Below are 20,288 nucleotides of genomic sequence, written 5' to 3' on the forward strand. Positions count from 1 at the left end.
AATTTTTTTCAAAAGTTAAATTAAGGAGCCAGATAGATAGTTCGTCATTTAAGAGTGCTGGCTGCTCTTGCAGAGGACCCGGATTCAATCCCAGGTACTCACATGACAGCTAATAACCAACTATAACTCCCCTCCAGGTGGGATTTGATCCCCTCTTCTAACCTCTGTGGGCATTTTATGCATGGGTGTGCTTATATATATATATGCAGAAAAAACATTAATATACATAAAATAAATAAATAATTTAAATGCATGTTTGAAATAATGAAGGAAAAATGAATATATATGGAAGAGTAAATGATTTTTTAAAAACATTGTGTTTAAAGCACAGTGCTAGCGAGGTGGTTGTGTTTTGAAAAATGAATTTTTAAAAGTATTTTATTTGTTATTCTTATTTTATGTGTATGATGGTATTTCCTGCATTATTGTAAGTGCACCCATGTTTTACAATGCCCACAGAGGTCAGAAGAGGGTGTCAGATCTCCTGGAACTGGAGTTTCAAACAGTTGTTAGCCACCATATGGGTACTAGGAACCAAACCCAGGTCCTCTGCAAGAGCAGCCAGTACTCTCAAGTACTGAGCCAGTTCTCTAGCCCCTGAAAAAGAGATTTCTTAATAATGATAGCTGCATAAACAAGGATGGGTCAAATAAGATTATATTGATGAATAGAATAAGATGACAGGATTTGTTTTAAATACCAAAAGAAAAATAGAGTTGCTCAGGTAAATGAAAAAAAAGTGAAAAAAATGTTAATTTCTGAAACTGTAATAGGTAAATAGAGGTGCTTTGTAGATCATATTCATTATAATGCTTATATAAAATCTGTATCTACATATTTTATTTGTACTTATTCACTTCGATATATATTTGGGTATGTTTGAAAATATCCCTAATGAAAAACTGAATTCAAATTAGTCAAAGTATTCTATTTTAAACAGCAAAGATGTAGAGGGAGAGAGTTGCAATAGAAAAACTTATTTTTAAGTAAAGAATAAGAAAATTCACTCTCCTATGAAAGTAGGAAAAAAGACATCATAGAACAAGTTTCAGCAAAGCAAAATGAACAAAATGGAAAATTTTTGAGCCGTCAGACAACTAGGAAATTCAGCTCCTCAGAACAACACCAATATTCTGTGAACTGTAGCTAAACATCCTTCCGCAGTAATTTTTATTCAATTAGTCTTGCAAGGAAGGGAAGTTACTGTGCCTGTGGTCTTGTCACGTGTCCTTGTTCAAGGAAGATAATTCGCCGTGCAATCGAACTTTAACCACTTTCTACTGCTCCTCTTTTCTGGTATCAATGCTTAATAATCCGGTGTGTTTAGTAGTACACTTGAGAACAGAACACAAGCGCTTTGATTGAAGGAAATAAACAGTTCATGAACCAAGATGAAAAAGTCTGAGGTTTCACTTCCTTCAGAAGTAAAGCCTTAAAAGTTCAAATTAGTTTACCTTTGGCACAACTTAATTTAAGCCTAAAAAACTTAGAGATGTAAATGGTTCTTTGATTTTACGACTCCCACCAGATTTCTGTTTTGATGTGCTGAAAGAAATGAGTCTAAAAGAATGCAGAACAGGTAGAATAAAGCGCCATCAAACGTACAGCTTCTAAGTTAAGATTCAGGGGCTATGAAGAGATGGTCTACTCTTTAGGTGCTTGGAAAAAATGGTGGGAATATACATTCTTACATTTTGGGAGGAGTTTACGGAATTCAAATATTCTGAAAACATAGATTTGTGCAGGGCACATAGGTTCTATTGGGACTCAAAACAATTGGATCTCAAAAGTGATATGGTTCTGGTAAACATGGCAAACAGTCCCACTGACACCCAAACTCTGATGACAGTTTTTAACTGATCCCCAGGGGACGGGGGCTTTTTCAGCAGTGAGAATGCTATGACAAGAGGGCCCTGCATCCCCCGTGCATGAGGTGGCAGTCACTCATGCCTGGCTCACTTCAGGGAAGTCCAGGCACTGCCGGAAACCTCTTCTACATCTCACAGCCTTGGCAGATTGGAAGAAGAGCAGAGACCACAGCTGCCTTTCAGCAGAACACCTGAGGCCAGGCTCTGCTGCTCTCCAGCTTGTGAATAGAAAGTACGATTCGGGCTCCTGAAAGCCAGGCAGGACTGCCGAATGAGCAATGGCTTCCTTCCTGTTGGTTTATGTCTTTTTGCCAGGGAGTAGAATGTATAAATTGGTTTTGGCTTCGCTGACTGCTTGATATTTTCAGCTACCTGAATGCAAAATGCTTTATAAAATGCTTTCATAAAATGGGGATGGGGACATGGCTTAGCCAAACTTAAACAAATACAGAACAGGTCCCATACAGATGGCCAGTGGATCACAGCCACATGCAAACATTGAGTCATTATGGTGGGCACAAGTTTTATCTTTACAACCTGTGTTTTTCTGACACTAGCCTTCTTCCTCCACTTTACTAGGATTAGAAGGGCTTTACCACCTGCTTTAACCCTTCATTTTTTTTCTCTTTGAACTGCAGGTGGAAATCCAATCAATAAAAATTAGTTTGATGGAAAAAAATGGTTTTATGCCTGAAAATGGAAAAGAAATGTAAACGTCTAGGGAATCAGCTTACAGAAATACCATTTTAACCCTGTTGAAATGCTCATTGGATAGTAGGATGACCAAGATCATTCCAGGAAAACAATCTCAAAGTCAAGGTTTTGAAAGTGGACGGCAAATGAGAAGTTTGATTTTTCAGCTAATTACTAAAGAGGTTATCCTCCAAGATCTCATGGATAGATCAAAGAGGATCTTTTACAATTCAAGTATCAAATTGCCAAAACAGGAATCTTGACGACTAACAACTTCAATGAGTGAACAGGTTCTGTTATTGTCAGGACTTCAGAGCAGCTAAAGACATCTCTGTCTCTTTCAACTTGATATGGTAACTGTGCTTTAAAAGTTACCTTAAGTTGCTTTAGTCAGAAAATTTCAGTAAGACCATCTTAGGACTAGACACAATTGGTAGTTAGCAGCGCTATGAAGCGTAGGATTGTATGAAAGGCTTTCAGCTTCTCGTGGCCTCTTTTTGCTCACTTTCTGGTGCCTGAAATCCTACCATCCATGTTTCGTCCTATTTGCTTGAAACTTTGATATATATATATAGATTAGCACTGATGCTGTATTGGAGCAGACGAGCTGTTGTGTTTCAAACACCACGGGTGCGTGGGAATTCTCATGAATGTTCTTCACATAGCTTGGTATTTTTACTTCTCCAATAATAATTTTCATTACATATAGTCAGAACACTTTTGCACCAGTAACTGGTAGTTGGGAGGTATCTATTTCCTGAGAAATGAGTGAAAGCCTTTTCTTTCCAAGTGGGTTCATATAGTTTTCAAATCTCGATGCACAGAGATGCGCACAACAGTAAATGAGTGGTCTGGTGGCTTGAAGAGCCTACTGAGAAACAGTAGTGCATCCCTTCCTTCCATGCATGCAAAGGATGTCTTTCTGAGATAGGGCGAGGCACTCTGTTGCTGACTGGACCTAAAACCAATGTGAAGTTGAGCTAAAAGTGGAACCAAGAATAAATATAGGACAGTGGGCAGGGGCTGAGGCTAAGAGTAGAGCCATCCTCCAAGGTCTGGAAGTAGAGCATTGACTTTGCCTGGCCTTTAAAAAAAGGCCATCCATCTTGTCTCTCTTTCAGCATGCTGTTTCTCTTGGGATTTCTGCACAACCAGCTGAATGGAATGTAGAGCTAAGAAAATAGAAAAGTGAAGTCATATGAGGTTGTGTCCCTTGTCCAAGATCACAGAAGAAGATACAGTAATGACACACTCAACACTCCTCAGAGATGTCCTGGCTTCCTGCTTACAACTTTGGCCTCCAATGATTCATTGTTCCTGGTCACATATTAGGCATGCACTCTGTGACCAAGGGTCATCTGATCAGTCCTTAAAAGAAGATTTCACACTTTCAAATGGTCTTATTGCACCCCTCTACACACCTTCTTAGGAACTACATTATCAATGTTTTTAAAGATGAACATATTGTGCAATCACCTTTATCTTCAACCTCTCGTAAAATACTGAAGCTGAACATGGCAGAATTGCCTCCCCAATATATAGGAAAGCTATGTGTCAAAGGACAGCTCTCAGGGAAGACAAATTGCCCTGAAACTCTTCTTAACATTTGCTCTATTGAAATCTTTGGCCATCCAGTGGCGCCTGTGGACTCCTTTCCATGGTAATATTTTTAAAAGCTTAAATTAAATGGCCAGAATTACACAGAATCCCAAAGGCAACCAATTATGTTGAGATATAATTTTCAAAACACTAAAATAATAAATTATATCCATAGTTGTGTATGTGTTTATTAGTAGTAATATAGCAAGGTAGAATGGCAACTTTAATAATGGTCATAATTTCAAAATAGTGAGGGAGAGTGGTATTTGAAAGGTTCTGCAGCTTCTGTAATGGGATATAAAAACATCTGTGATTTCTGTTACAGATGAATCATGGTCACACTCACTGTGGTCTGTTGCCTACATACATAGTTGGAGAAAATGATCATTTCAATTTGACATTACGGAAAATGTCTTTTTTTGTAATCCAAGTTCATAGACTGAATTTTATCCAAAGAGCTGAGGTTGAGAACCCTTAGCCTAAAAGATACACAATATACCTGATAAGTTTTCTTATTTGCTAGTTATTAAGGATAGAAATCTGCATGGACAATACATATTATTATGTACATGAAATTGGGCAAGGGATTGTAAGGGGAGTGCAGCTGGGAGAGGGGATCTAAATATGATCATAATATATTGTATGAAATTTACAGAAATTCAATAAATAAGAAATAAATCTTCATGAAAGATTCAGCTGATCTTTCCAATCATTCCACCTCATTTTTTCCCTCAAATTTTGATTTTTATTCATCTGCAAAGGTACAGCTAAGCAATCATTGATTCCACACCAGGAGGCTGGCAAGACTGATTCTGGCCATAACTATATTTGCTTCCATCTTCTTGATGTGTTAAACATCAGAAAAGCTGGCACTGGCGGTTCTAGCTTGGTGAAGGCAGCTGAATGGCTTCTGTCTTGGAGACTTGATTCTTTCCTTCCTCTGGCAACCACTGAAGCAAAGGACTGTATGTAGCACCCTGAAGCCACATGTTTATATGGTTTTCCCTCAAAGGACTTCTTAAAATCCATGTTGGCTTTCGTTGAGAGAAGCCCCTAGATGCCATTTGTCCACAGAGAACAGATCATGCATTTTATGATTTTGCATTTGGGAGAATGAAATCCATATCCACCGTTGCTGGTTTTCCCATTGGATTTTTTAACCAGGATGTACATAGGTAAATCTTATGCCCACCTGGTCCATGTTCAGTCTTCTCAAGAATCTGTTTTAAGCATATTTACTTTATATATCTTCTCTAAAAATTTCTTTTTTAAAAATATTTTATTTTTTATTTTATGTGTATGAGTATATTGCCTGCATGTGTGTTAAGTGCACCCATGTTGTGCAACTCCCACAGAGGTCAGAAGAGGGTAGCAAATTCCCCTGGAACTGGAGTTATGGATGGTTGTTAGCTGCCATCCATGTGGGTGCTGGAAATCAAATCTGGGTCCTCTGCAAGAACAGCCAGAGCTCTTAACCACTGAACCATCTCTCCAGCCTCCTACTCTAACAATTTCTATTGCCCCAAACACTATTTTACTTATTTATTCATGATTAATAAGAAAAGTTCTCTGATTAGTTAGATGTTATGCTGCCTGCCACTGTGTGGTGAGAGAGAGAGAGAGAGAGACAGAGAGAGAGAGACAGAGAGAGACAGAGAGAGAAGATAAAAAACAATGGAGTCTAGAGTTTAATGATTTATGCAAAGTTATACAAAGAAATCAGAGAATTTTGAATATTTAATCAATTCAATGGTTACTATGGTTACATATCCAAAACCAAACCACTTCACCCAAATCCTCACCATGCCCAAGAAGTGGATATAATTAATTTTTACTTTGTTTTTGTTTTTTGGGTCTTTTTGAGACAGGGTCTCCCTGTAACCCTTGCTGTCCTGGAAGTCACTATATAGACCAGGCTGGCCTCAAATTCACAGAGATCCACCTACCTCTGCCTCCCAAGTGCTGGGATTAAAGGCATGCACCACCTGGCTTTGTCACAGATATAGTTAATTTTTGAAAGTACTGTTCCATATTCTTTTAATTCTAGCTCTTCACTAAGTGCCCTTCCCAGGCGTGGCTATTTCTCAGAATCTCTCCTGCTGCTGTCTTTAAGCCATGACTTGCACACTGTTTCAGAGAGAACACATCATCTGTTGCTCTGAGCTACCTTGGCTGGTTCTGAGAGACTAGCCAGGGAAAAGTTTAGTAGCTAGTTCTCCAGGGAAAATACAGTCCCAAATTGTAGCATTTCTCATTTGTGTGTGTGTGTGTGTGTGTGTGTGTGTGTGTGTGTGTGTGTGTGGTGTGCTTTGTAAATCCTCCCACCACACATGCAAGCTACCAAAATGACTTCCCTGTGCACACAGATGCAAGATGAGCCCAGTGGCTCTCCAAAGCCAGGGCTGCCAGCTCAGCATCTCTCCACAATTAGGCTCACTCTCCCTTGCTGAGAAGTAAAATAGTTTATCTGCTTTTATTTTTCAGTTATTTGCTTTGTTTTGTTTCTGTTCTGTTTGTTCATATTCAATTTAAATAGCAAAATCAGGAGATAGCAGGAGAGAGTCACACACATACACAGAGAAACATCCAGATAAAATCGCTCCAGTACTCTCTGAGATTCTGAAATTGTTGCTTTATACAGTCCCATTATAAACAAATTTATGTTCTGTTTTAACATTGTTAATAACTGCTGATGTCACCCACTAGATGACTTCAAAAGCTAAATACGACAGCTGTTAGGGATTCACACCTTACACCTATGACTATCCAAGTCTCTTGCCAGCTTTTCATAGACCATGTGTACTCTAGTTAATTAGGGAAGCCATTAAAAAAATGATTTCTTGTGAAGTGGGTCTATGACTCCTTTTCAGAACTGTAGAATGAGATTTTCAACAAGTAAAGATACTCCATCTTTGAGATAATTTTACTATACTAGAAGACTACCAAAAATCACAGTGTCTGGTAACTATACAACTCTGTCAATCTACCAATCTAACAGAAGAGAAATTGACTTAGCATGTTCTCCAATTTTACAATATCTTGTCACTCATACTATTGGTGGCCATGTGCTACTCTCCTCTCTCCATGGGTCTGGGAAACAAGTAATCCACATCATCTTTAGAGATTTCCCTGTTCTAGACATTTCAAATAAATGGCATCACACCCTATGCTGTCTCTCATTACTGGTGTGCTGGCTAGCTTATGTTGTCAGCTTGACTCACTGAGAGAAAGGGAATCTCAATTGGGGGATTTCCTCTATCAGACTGGCCTGTGGGCATGCCTGTGAGGCATTTCCTTGATTGTTGAGTGATGTGGGAGGGTTCAGCCCACTGTGGTTGGTACCACCCCTGGGCAGTGGTCCTAGGTTGCATAAGGTAGGTTAACACAGACCAGAGGAGTAAAACCAGTAAGCAGCATTCCTCCGTGGTCTCTGCTTCAGAATTTGCCTCCAGGTTCCTGCCTTGAGTTCCTGTCCTGCTTTCCTCAAGAATGAACTGTGATCAGGACGTGTAAGCCAAATCAAACCTTTCCTCCCCACTGGTTTGGTCCATGTTTTATCACAGCACTAGAAAACTGAGTGGAATAATTAACTTCTTTAGTTGGGCTAATATTTTCAAAGTTCATCCAACGAGTCCCCAAATCAGCGCTTCATTCATTTTGCAACGTTCCCTCCATTTTGCGTATTACCTTTCCACTTCCTTAATAATGTGTTTGGTAACATAAAAGGTTGTTTTATTTTAATTAAGTCCATTTTAAACAACTTTGTTACTTGTGTTTTCTGTGTAAGGATCCACTATTTAATCCAAAGTCATGATGATTTGCACTTATAATTTTCTAAGATTTTTATAAATTTAGCTCTTGAATGTAGGTCTTTGATCCATTTTCTTTTATTACTTAATGTGAGGTGTGATGCAATTCATTCTTCTGTGGTGGTATGCAGTGGTGCCAGCACCATTCGTAGGGTGTTTGGGCACTTTTGTTGAAGAAAATTAATCGATCATTGAGGCAAATTTATACCTAATTAAGTAGAAGACTTAAAGAAAATAGATGATCACCCTGGTGACTCAACAAAAAGTCAACTATATGGTCAGTTCTCCAGGTATCATTCAGGGCCATGGCACCCTGTACTCCACAAAGCAGGGAACTGCAGATCTGTGTCAGCCTGAAAGAGAGCTCTAATGAAATACCCAAGGCACTGCCCTTCATCTTGATATGATGGGTTTAAATATTTATTACATTTTCTGAAAATTCAAAACCCAAGATATTTAATATTAAATGTAATAACATTAAAATCCAGAATATTCTTCATAGACCAGAAAAACAACACTGAAAAAAATAAAATGAAGACAAACTGAAATAAATAGAAATGTTTTGTTTCAAAAATTAATTACTCAAGTATTGGGTATTGGAGACTTGCCTGAAGGTTTTAGTTAATAGAATTATAGTTCTGCAGTTCAGTGCTCGATAGTCCCATGGTATTCTGCATTAGTGCTTCCATATGGTCAAGGAGACTCTGAAATTCCCTTGTGATAACATCATGCAATAGCTTGCCAGAAAGTCTATGTAATGTTTTTTTTCCACTATTATTTCTAGGCAAGGTATCCCAAGGTCTAAGTGTACTTAATAAGAACCATCATATATATATATACATATATATATGATGGTTAATATATATATATACACTCTACAGACATGTATACACACTGTACATCTACATGGATAGAGACAATCAATCAGTGAACAGATGATAAATAGATGATAGAGAGGTAGATGATAGAGATCAGAAGATAAGTCATATACTTTTTGGAGATAATTTCTTCAAAGTTTGATAAGTATGTATCTCAAAGTTGGGAGGAAGAATATTCCCTCTATATTTTTTGTTATATTTTGTTTGTTTGTTTGTTGAATAAATATTTATTTATATATATGTTAGGGATAACTCTTTTAATTTGCATAATATTAAAAATATGAAGTAAAAGATTGTTATTAGACATTATTAAATCATCTCCAACTTTTCATTAAAAAAAGACTGTAAAAGTCATCACTTCAGTGAGTCCAGGGCAGTAACAGGGTTTCTTCAGGACTCCTGGACTGAAGACTTGAGCCTTGCTTTCTGACTGTGGCCCTATCACTAAGCTCAGTGATCTGAAACTACATGAATTTCTGGAGATCCCAAACTCTTAGACATGGGTTCAGATTCATTGTGGTTATCTCTGAACTTATTCTTTATAGACATGAAGGGGAACTACAGCCCTGATCAGCTCCTGCATTATCTATCCTATGTCTACTAAAATGTAGTGTTCACTTCTGAGTGGGAAAGCATCAGAGTATCACTAACAAACTAGAGAACATTCAGGGATAGCACAAGATCTCTTTTATCCTTAAAGGAAAAGCCAAAAGCTTACCTATTGATTATAGTATAGAAATATTGAGGAGATAATAGGGAAATCTCTTTTTAAAATCTTTTAAAATTTTTTAAACTTTTTTATTTTTTATGTGTATGAGTGTATTGCCTGAATGCATGTAAGTGTACCTATGTCGTGCAATGCCATGGAGGTCAGAAGAGGGCATCAGATCCCCTGGAACTGGAATTATAGACAGTTGTTAGCCACCATGTGGGTGCCACTGAGCCATCTCTTCAGCCCCCTTTTCCAAATCTTGACATCCATAATTCTATTAGTGTCATAAAACCATTGATATTTGTTGCTAAATGTATGTTTTCTTCTTCCCAGTACCTTGAAAGACTCAGTGATACCATTATGCTCTGCTCTGTTCTGGGATATATCGCTGAGTACCTCATTTCTTATCCAGCTACAGCCAGCATTTTGCCTGGCTTCTCTCCACAATGGCATTGAAGCTTACAGCTTCTTCATTTCATTTTATTAAAACATTGGGTAGCCTGGGTTTGGGTCTGCATTTAGTGAAATCTTGTCATTTCCCTCTCTTGTTCACAAAGTCATTTCTTGTGATTACTTGTTCTGTAAACTAGTGGATTATGCTGTTGGGTTTCTTATCTCTTCTGTCCCTTCAGTGGGTTAGCTGATCCCACCCATTTGAGAATACAGATCCTTAACAAGATGGCCCTGTTGGTGAGGGATAAATGGTGGGTAAGCTAAATATGTACATCTTTCTGAAATGGGTTACTGAATGAGACCAAAATACCACAGCAGAATATTTACTGTTCAACTATGTCCTAATTGCTTCAGATCAACTTGTGGTTTGAATATGAAATATCCCTCATCTCTTGAGGTAGGGCTTAGCTCGAAGAAGTGAGTTACTGGGGGCTGGTCTTGAGATTTCTTCGCCTGGCTCTACTTCCTGTCCTTTTAATGTCCCCTGATTGCAGATGCAATGTGACTAGTCACCCCACTCCCCTGCTCCATGCTTTCCCCACAATAATGGACTGTATACCTTCAAAGCATAAGTCAAAATAAGCCCTTCCCCCTTTAGTTGCTTATTGTCAAATATTTGACCAGAGCAATGAGAAAAGTGACCAATAAAACAACAGTGTCAAATCTGGTAGTCATGTTTATCTCTAAACATTACTACCCCAGCATGGCCAGCCTGATGTATTCACTTATAAGCAGAATACAAAAATACATTTTTATTATTCCTCATTCTCAGGCTTGTTTTGAAATTAAAAAAAAAAAATCTATGATCTTAGTGTCCAAGTAACCTATTACACTATTATATAGGTTATTTCTGGCAATTTAGCAAAGGTTACCTTTCTTATGATTGTAAAATTTCAGGTGCCAGTCTTCATTTTTTTAAAAGATTTGTTTTTATTTTTATTTATCAGTAAGTGTGTGTGTCTTTGTGAGTGTATGCCATGTGTGTGCAGATATTCACAGAGGCCAGAAGAGGGCATTGGGTCTCCTGGAGCTGGAGTTGCAAGCATTTGTGAGTCACCTGAAGTGGGTTCTGGGAACTTCACTAAGGTTTTTTAGAAACAGCTGCAAGCATTCAACCACTGAGCCATCTCTCCAGCCCCCTTGTCTTCATATATTGAGAAAGTATTTTACAGCCTCCTCTAATCTTTTCCCTCCTGCACATACTTCTCCTTTTAAACATTTAATAGAAGATACAGTTACAGATTCTCAGCAGGAAAGAGGAAACTATTATTATTTTTAATCATGTCATCATGAAAATATAACGCAATGTGTTATGGTTCCGATCTGGGAATCAAAGCTGTATATTGGTACATGTCCTTCAAGTGATTTGGTTGAAAGACAAACATTGCTTTGTCACCTTTCTCCCTTTTTCCACTAACACAGCAGCAAGTAAGAGACATTTTTACATCTTCAGCTGATGAAAGGAGGAAAGTTGGCATATCGTAGGCAATTAATCTCAAGGGATGGGTGAAAGTTTAGATAAAAGGCTCAAATGGTTTCCTCCTTTAATCTGAAAACAACCTCCATAGAAATATTTATAATTCATAAAGCATGATCCAGAAAGAAAATGATGCTTTGAAACAGGGGAGTGTAAGTGTGCATCATCCGTTTAATGGTTCCACTAAAAGAGAAAAATATTTTTAGAACTCCTGGACAAAGCCTCAGGATGAGGTGCAAAAGAGACTCGAATTCCAGTCTTGGCACTAATAATGCAGACCTGTTACATGGAATGGGTAACTTACCCTACGGAGCCATAGTTTTTTTAACCTTTAAACAGATACTTTTTACAGCATAGGGCACTGAGATTTAACAAAATTAAAATCTATAAAGTGGTTGATCAACTACTTAGACTCTATAGATATGCTCTTATCTTCTAACAGAATTTTTAAATTTCGTGTGTACACATATGTCGTGTATACGTGTGCGTGTGTGTGTGTGTGTGTGTGTGTGCAGGTGCATGCACCGATGTGTGAACGTGCAGAAGCCAAAAGGGGACATTGGATGTTCTCCTCTAGACCCTCTGTCTTGTTTCCTTGAGACACAGTCTCTCCTTGAACCTGGAATTCACTGTTTTTTGCTAGGCTGGTGACCTGCAAGCTTCAGCAATCCTCCTGTTTTGCTAGGCTGTCTGGACAGTGAGCTCTATTGATTGTGCTGTCTCTACCCACCAGCACCAAGGTCACAGGCACACAGCCATGTTTGGCTTTTTTTGCATGGGTGCTGAGAATCTGAACTCAGGTCCTCATGCTTGCACAGCAGTACTCTTACCCACTGAGCCATCTCCTAAGACTGCAGAAATAGATCTTTGATAATAAATAAGTTGGAATAAACAATAAGTTGGAAGTCAACCTCTTGTTTCTGAGGTTTGAAAATTTTTAATGCTCTTGTTTTTAAAGGTAACACATGCGTTTGTGTCTTAAATTAAAAATGAAATTGTACGGTTTCCTGTATTGTACATACTTAGAGATTTGTACATATGTTCATATATATAATTAATTTCATAAGCAGAATACTATTACTACCCAATAATGATTCAGACTACCCATGAATGAATATCTCTTCTTTCCCCCAAACCATCATATCACAAACCTGATGAGTTTAGAATCTAAAACGAGCAAAATTTCATACCACAAATTCTTCAGTCCCACTGGAGGTATATAAAGGTTGCATCCTGCTGGGCATAGTGAATAGCCTTCCTAGGCAGCTCTCCCCAAAATGAGGCTGTTGCACTTCTGCAAAGTAGCCAGTAGAAAGCATCACTTTGCTGGCAGCCCCACATCTGGATGAGTTTCTATTTTAAAGAATGCCAAATTAGTCCACATAATTTACAAAGCTTCCATCCAACAGGTCAAAATTAGATATAGAGAGAATGTTAGAATCAGAGAAAAAACTGGTTTATCAGACAGGGCCAGAGGCTGTGGCGCTGTTTTCCAATATTGAGAGTATGGCTTAATTTCTCTGAATTTCAGTTCCCGGTACAAGATGGTTAACTTTTGATGTTAATTTGAGTGGGTCACAGAATTGTCTGAGAGGAAGCAAAGCATTATTTCTGATTATGTTTGTGGGCTGCCTCCAGAAGAGCCTGCCAGCGAATCAGGTGATGAATGAAAGAACTCTCTGATCACTTGATCACGAAGACAGAACAAAAATGTAGAGGACGGTACATTTGCTCTGCCTTGTGAAATTGAGATGTCTGTCTTCTCCTGCCCTTGGACGCTAGAACTCCCAACTCCAGAAATGAATGCCAGCAGTTCCTTTGGGTTCTCAGGACTTTGATCTTTGCGTCTGAACGGAGAGCTACCCCACTAGCTTCCCTGGGTTTCAGCCTTCAGCCTTGGGCCAACCTATGCCACCAGTTTCCCTGGATCACCACCTTTCAGCCAGCACAGTGTGGGACTTTTCCATTTCCATAGTAGGTGAGCCAATTTCTGTACAAGAAAGAAATTTGTAAACCCTTGGACGCTAGAACTCCCAACTCCAGAAATGAATGCCAGCAGTTCCTTTGGGTTCTCAGGACTTTGATCTTTGCGTCTGAACGGAGAGCTACCCCACTAGCTTCCCTGGGTTTCAGCCTTCAGCCTTGGGCCAACCTATGCCACCAGTTTCCCTGGATCACCACCTTTCAGCCAGCACAGTGTGGGACTTTTCCATTTCCATAGTAGGTGAGCCAATTTCTGTACAAGAAAGAAATTTGTAAACAAGAAATCCCTTCTTGTTTATCTACGTCTACCCCCTCCCTTATTGGTTCTATTTCTCTGGAAAACCCTGACTAATAAATTAATCTATTAAAAAATCCAGATGATATACTAAATACAAAAATCATGCTTCTTTTAACACTGCCTTCCTTGCTGCTTCTATTGCAGTTACATAAGTCATCCTTTGGGCTCCTTAAAATTATTAAGACCAGGGCTGGAGAAATAACTGAGCCGCTAAGAGATCTTGCTGCTCTTGCAGAGGACCTAGGTTCAGTTCCCAGCACCCTCATGGCAGCTTACGCCTCCATTTCCAGGGGGATCCCACACCATCTCCAGGCCTCCGTGGGCACCTGTATGCATGAAGTACACATGTACTCACGCAGGCTCACACATATACACATAAATGAAAACAAATGAATCATAAGGAACACTAAGAACTTTTCTACCTTAGGACCTATCCACGGGACTTTGCTGCATCATCAACCAAGCCAGGAAGACTTTCCATCATGTATTTCTTTGTGTTTTGTATCAGCTTAAATATTACCTCCTTAAAGAGTCCTTCTTGGCTTCCTCTATTACTTTCTGTCTTGTGTCATTTGTCATAATATACAATTGTTTATTTGTTTGGTTTCATTGTATTTGCACATCCATCTCACTGAAATAAAGGTTCAGTGAAGGGCCCATCTCCCTTGCTAGACAAGACATTCAAACACAGTTTAGCCTAGTGCTGGGTAAGGTTCAGTAGAGCTGCAGGATGGATGCATTAGCATTTGCAGGAGTATTGTACAGCTGAAATAATTTATGACACATTGTAAGTGCTCAGTAAAGTCAATCTTTTCCAAATTCATTTTTAGCAGGGAGAGCTGGTACAAGGTACATCTAGCTCAGTGTACTAAAATAGCTGTGCATGGCTTGCTAAAGCTATAACCTATGAGGAGCCAAAGTTATTCCTGGCCCACTGACAGACCAACTTGCAGAAGAAAAATCTCCTCAGACAGACAAGTGGTTTGCCATTTGAAGGTACTTCCAGATTTAGAAGCATGCACAACCCATTCTCAGAATTTTTATTTCCTAAAGACCAGCCAGACCAGGAGATAACTGAGCGTCCACTCAGGGTAGCATTTTCTTCACTGTCCTCAGGGCTTTGGCCAAATTATAGTGAAAACTCAGGTTGCACATCCCTTTGACCCTTCAGATAGATGGGCTTTTCCTCCACTTTTTCTTGAAACAAAAGCAAGTTTCTTCAATGGATCCAGTGTCCATTTTAAACAAAAACAACCATCATTTAACATCCATCGGAAAAAGATAGTTAAGCAATTGAGGGATCCTTCTACTGTATTTTTCCAGTTGATGACTCAAATCCAGGTCTCTGTAGATGCATCCAAAACCATGAGAGAAAGGAAGGCTCTGCAGATGCCTTCTTAAAATCGGAGTAAGTCCAATAAAAACCAATGATCTAAGGATCAACACCTGCCAGTCCTGTGTCACTGAGTCATCTTCCATGGGGACGTGTTTGGATTTCATTACGCTTTTAAGAACCGCAGTCTGATTTATTATTTTCATTTTTATTTTCTTAGTCAGTTGTCCTGAAATTTCACATCATTAATATGAGGACTAAAGTAAAAAATAAGCTGTAATTTCCTGGGTGAGTACAGTAATGATGATAATAATAACCATGGAAAGCTCTCACATTACTTCTATCAACTGAGCCCCTCGATAACAAAAAGAAAGCACCCTACAGCATATGTAATCAACTTCCTCTGCTGCACTTTGTAATCTCTGCCTGAATTCTGATCTCTTGCAGCTTTTTCTGCCTTGTATATTCAACCCATATTCAACATCTAGGCTCAGCCTCCTTAACACTGTTCAAATGCCTGTATTCTTTTTTTAACTCCCCTTTTTGATGGGATTTTTCTGATCTTTTCCATATTGGAGAATCTTTAAAAGTATCATCCACATAAAATCACTTACATGTGTATAATGCAGAGCTTCTGAGGGACTTTTAGCTGAGAAGTGCCATAACGCTGTTGGATCATTCTGATGCTATGCCACAGACTAGAAGGAATCAAGTACAGAAGCCAGTTAGAGGCTACTGTAATTAATGTAGATGGGGAATGATGGTGGTGGGGCCAGGGCAGTCATGATGACAGAGGTTTAAAACATAATCACTTTCTTGTTTTTTTCTTTAAATTTTTTAAAAGTATGTGTGTAGGTGTGTACCCATGAGTGTAGGTGCCCACAGAGGCTAGAAAAGGGTGTTGGATTGCCCTGGAGCAAGAGTTATAGATGTTTGTGAACTGCCAGACATGGGTGCTGGGAACTGGATTCAAGAGCAGTACATGCTCTTAACCCACTGGGCCATCTCTCTATACCAAGGTCACTTTCTTAACTATGAAACTAAACACTTTGAGAGTTGAACATGGATGTGAGAGAAAGGCATAGGAATCAAGTCACTCCCGGGTTTCATCTGAGCAATTTGAAAGGTGCATTATTTACTGAGATTGGAAAGGAAATAGTTCAGTTTGATTTGTTTATTAGATAGTCAAGTAGCAAATCTGGTTGGAGGCCGGAAATGCCATCTCAAGCTCATGAGGAGGACTTGGCAGCATGTGTACACCTGAAAATTGTCGAGGTGTGTCAGTATAAAGAATGAAGAATCAGAACTAGAAATCCCTACTCACTGAAACAAACATTGACTAAAAGTCTGAGTTCTCCTGAAAAGAATCCTTAGCAAGGAGTTAAAAAATTAGAGTTAACTGCAGAATGAGTCTCCAGACGGCATGAGCGAGGAAGGATGGAAGGCAGACCAGGCAACAGAGACAATCCAATATGAGGACTGTGGAATACATTGATGAGCTGTTCACCTCTAAGAGCACCTGGAATCCGGGTCCAGTGGGGACTCTATGAAAGTGTACAGAAGAACCACTTCAGAATCTCCTGTTAGGCCATGCATACTTATCCTCCAGTTCCTGACTTAATTAGTTAAAGATGCCTTTGCAGATAAGTCCCTGGCCCATCAATAATGGAGAAAGCCCCTAGGCAGAGCAGTAGAGACATGGAGCTGGGGACATGGAGTGGGACACTGTCTGGCTCTAAGAGTTCAAGACTGAGTGTTCTTGCAGACTCAGAGTTCCAGGGGGATCCAGGGAGACTGAGAAGTGGCCGGTGTAGCAGGAGGAATACTAGGGTGGGGGGTAGAAGTTAAGAAAAGTAATTCTAGAAGGAAATGGCCCCAGACATGCTCCTTGGGTTGTAGATCACAGAATCTGAGAATTGTTTCATTGAATGGAACATAAGGAAAGTCTAGGAGTGAGTTCTAGAGTGGGAAGAGGGAAAAGTCTAGTTTAGGTAAATGATTAAAGAAATGTTGCTCAAGAGCAGAGAATGGGGAGGGAAGCTGGAGGGGCTGAAGGAATTCTTACTGTGCAGCCTGTGCTATAGTGGAAACAAAAAGGTAGATCAGATAGTTTGGGACTTGTAGCTGTGTTGTAATGAATGAATCCATCTTGAGGGCCTATTGTCATCAGCTATGGCTGATGTCACTCCTCCTCATCTCTCCTGCTAAATTTGTGCTCTCTCTTCCACAAATCTAAATATTGAATAAAGCTGAAATTTCATTTAGCACTATTAAAAATATTGTTCCAAACGTGCTATTTTAACTTGTGGTAACTCAAAATTTTGAATAGCAGTAATTATGCTTATAAACTGAGTTAGCAGATTTTTTTTCATGATGTCACATGGAAAACATTTATGAATTTACAAATGAAACCACTGTGGTGTATGCACATGTGTTTATATGTGTGTACATAGATGTGTGTATGTGAGCATAATGATTATTACAAATACAGCTAACCAAATCCTGGAAGACACCGTATTATTAATCTTTTTTATTTGTTCCATGTTACTCATTGTCTTTATGATTTTTATGTCTGATAATCAATTTTTACAAAGGAACCACCCCTGCTGATTTTGAAGTTCCTCATAAACAATTTGACATATCAAAAAAAGGAATTCTACAGACAAGGCCTTGATGATAAGTCATTGTTGTCACATAGATAACCATGTTATAAGGAACATGGAAGAGAGAAATGACTGACGTTCTTATAGATTATAACAATAATTGTTACAGCTTGTTCCAAACACAAAAGGAGAAAAGCAAACCAAGACACTCTGCATTCGAAACCTAAATTTGGGGGCAAGGCCTAGCGGGTAAAGTGCCTGCCCCACAATTATGAGGATGAGTTCAGATCCCCATGTAAGAAGTTGAGTGTGTCACACCATGTCCCCACCCTAGTGCTTGGGAAGCAGGAGATTCCCAGAGTTCCCTGGTTAGACAATCCAGCGAATTTGTGAGCACCATGTTCAGTGATAGACTTTGTCTCAAAAAATAAGGTGGAGAACAATAGTGGAAGACACCAGATGTCGACCTCTGGCCTACACATGCCTTTACACATGTGCATACACACCCACACAAAACACACCCCCCACACACACACACACACACCTATATTCTATGTAGTTTTCCCTTAAAATAACAATTCTCTATTATATTGTATTTGAAAAAGAATTTTTTTTTGACATAGGCTCTAACTCTGTGGTCCTGACTGGCCTGGAACTCTCTGTGTAGACAAGGTTGGCCTCTTTCTGCCTGAGTGCTGAGATTAAATGCATGTGCTACATACCAGCCTGAACAAGAGGCTTCTACTATATTCTATGTAGTTTTCCCTTAAAATAGCAATTCTCTATTATATTGTATTTGAAAAAGAATTTTTTTTTGACATAGGCTCTAACTCTGTGGTCCTGACTGGCCTGGAACTCTCTGTGTAGACAAGGTTGGCCTCTTTCTGCCTGAGTGCTGAGATTAAATGCATGTGCTACATACCAGCCTGAACAAGAGGCTTCTATAGGACTTAGAAGTACCTAGTTTTTTTCATGGAGGACAACAGGATGGTTTGAACCAGACTTTTAAATGTTATATTCCTTGTGAATTGCCATAGATTCTTAGTACAGAAACAAGCTTTGCAGTGGAATTATAAAAAGGTAGTTGGGGGAAATCACTGAAATGGCTAAGTTGGTCAAGATACTTGTAGCACAAGCCTGACCACCTAAGTGTGATTCCCGAACCCATGTAAAGGTAGAAGAGAGCCAACTCCATAAAGTTCTCTCTGACCTCCACACTCTTGTGCTCATATACACACACCATACATAGACAGAATTAAGTTAATTAAAATTAAAAGTAATTTTTAAGAAATAATTAGAAATTATGGGGCTGAAGAGATGGCTCAGCAGTTAAGAGCACTGGCTACTCTTGCAGAGGACCTGGTTTTGGTTCCCAGGACTTACATAGTGACTAACAACCATCTGTAACTCCAGTTCCAAGGGACCTGACACTCTCTTCTGGCCTCCATGGGTATTGCATGAAATGGATGCATTTACATACATGCAGGCAAAACACTAATAAGCTTAAAAAACATTTTAAATAAATATTTTAATTTAAATGTTATTTAATGTTTAAATAACATTTAAAATAAATATTTTAAGCAATTAGAGGTTAAATATAGATGCAAAAACCTGGGAAGAAATAAAAGGCAATCTGGGTGTTGGAAATTTAGTTAGTTTGTGCAGGTGCATGTGCTGTGGTGTACATATGGAAGTCAGAGGATAGATCTCAGTTCTCTCCTGCCCCCTTGTAGGATCCTTGTAGGATCCAGGAATCAAAACTTAGGTCATCAAGCCTGGGCACAAGCACCTCTACCCACCGAGATACCTTGCCAGCTCTAGAAATAGCTTTGAATGATGTTGATGATCTGGCCCATGACACAAATGCATCCATATGTAAAACGTCTTCAAACTGCAGACAAGATCTGTATACATCACACACTTGACTAGATGTGTTACAAGTTTCAAAATGTGCATCTCAACCAACATGCTACAACAGTAAAATAATTAGAAGGGAACTTCAGTATAGGAATAGACAGAGTTTCATCTTTGGGATGCACAGCTGAGACAAAACTAGTCTAAGTAACATCTGTGTTTTATTTTAAGTAGGAAATAAGACTTCATAAAACCAAAGGGTGAAAGCAAGTCTCATGCAGTCCACTCTTTCTTCAATCAAGGTAGAGTCTTACTTAAGGCAGGCACCATTAACTTTTACGCATGACTCACTGAGGGGCTACGGTATGACGAAGTGAAAGGCACACTATGGAGAAAATCCTCAGTGTGGGTAAAGAACATATCTGACCCTACACACGTCTATAGGAAGTGGAGACGATTAACCCTGATTGGAGGAGAGCTTCCCAGGCCACATATGTATGAGAGAATCTGCTGTGGGTGCTTCAGCCTTAAGCAATGAAGCTTCCATCTCCACATCAAGGAACTTCATCATCTTTCCGAGCAGAGGTGGATTAGGGAGTGGATGAATGGTTTATGCCTGTCTTATCGTGTACAAGCAGTTGGTCTCAACCCCAACACATTCCTGAAGAGCTTGAAACTACAGCTGTAATTTCAGTTCAGCCAGCATTCATGAGTCCCCATAGGGCATA

Source organism: Nannospalax galili, unplaced genomic scaffold (assembly GCF_000622305.1).
Source record: "Nannospalax galili isolate Female #2095 unplaced genomic scaffold, S.galili_v1.0 scaffold127, whole genome shotgun sequence".
Lineage (NCBI taxonomy): Eukaryota > Metazoa > Chordata > Mammalia > Rodentia > Spalacidae > Nannospalax > Nannospalax galili.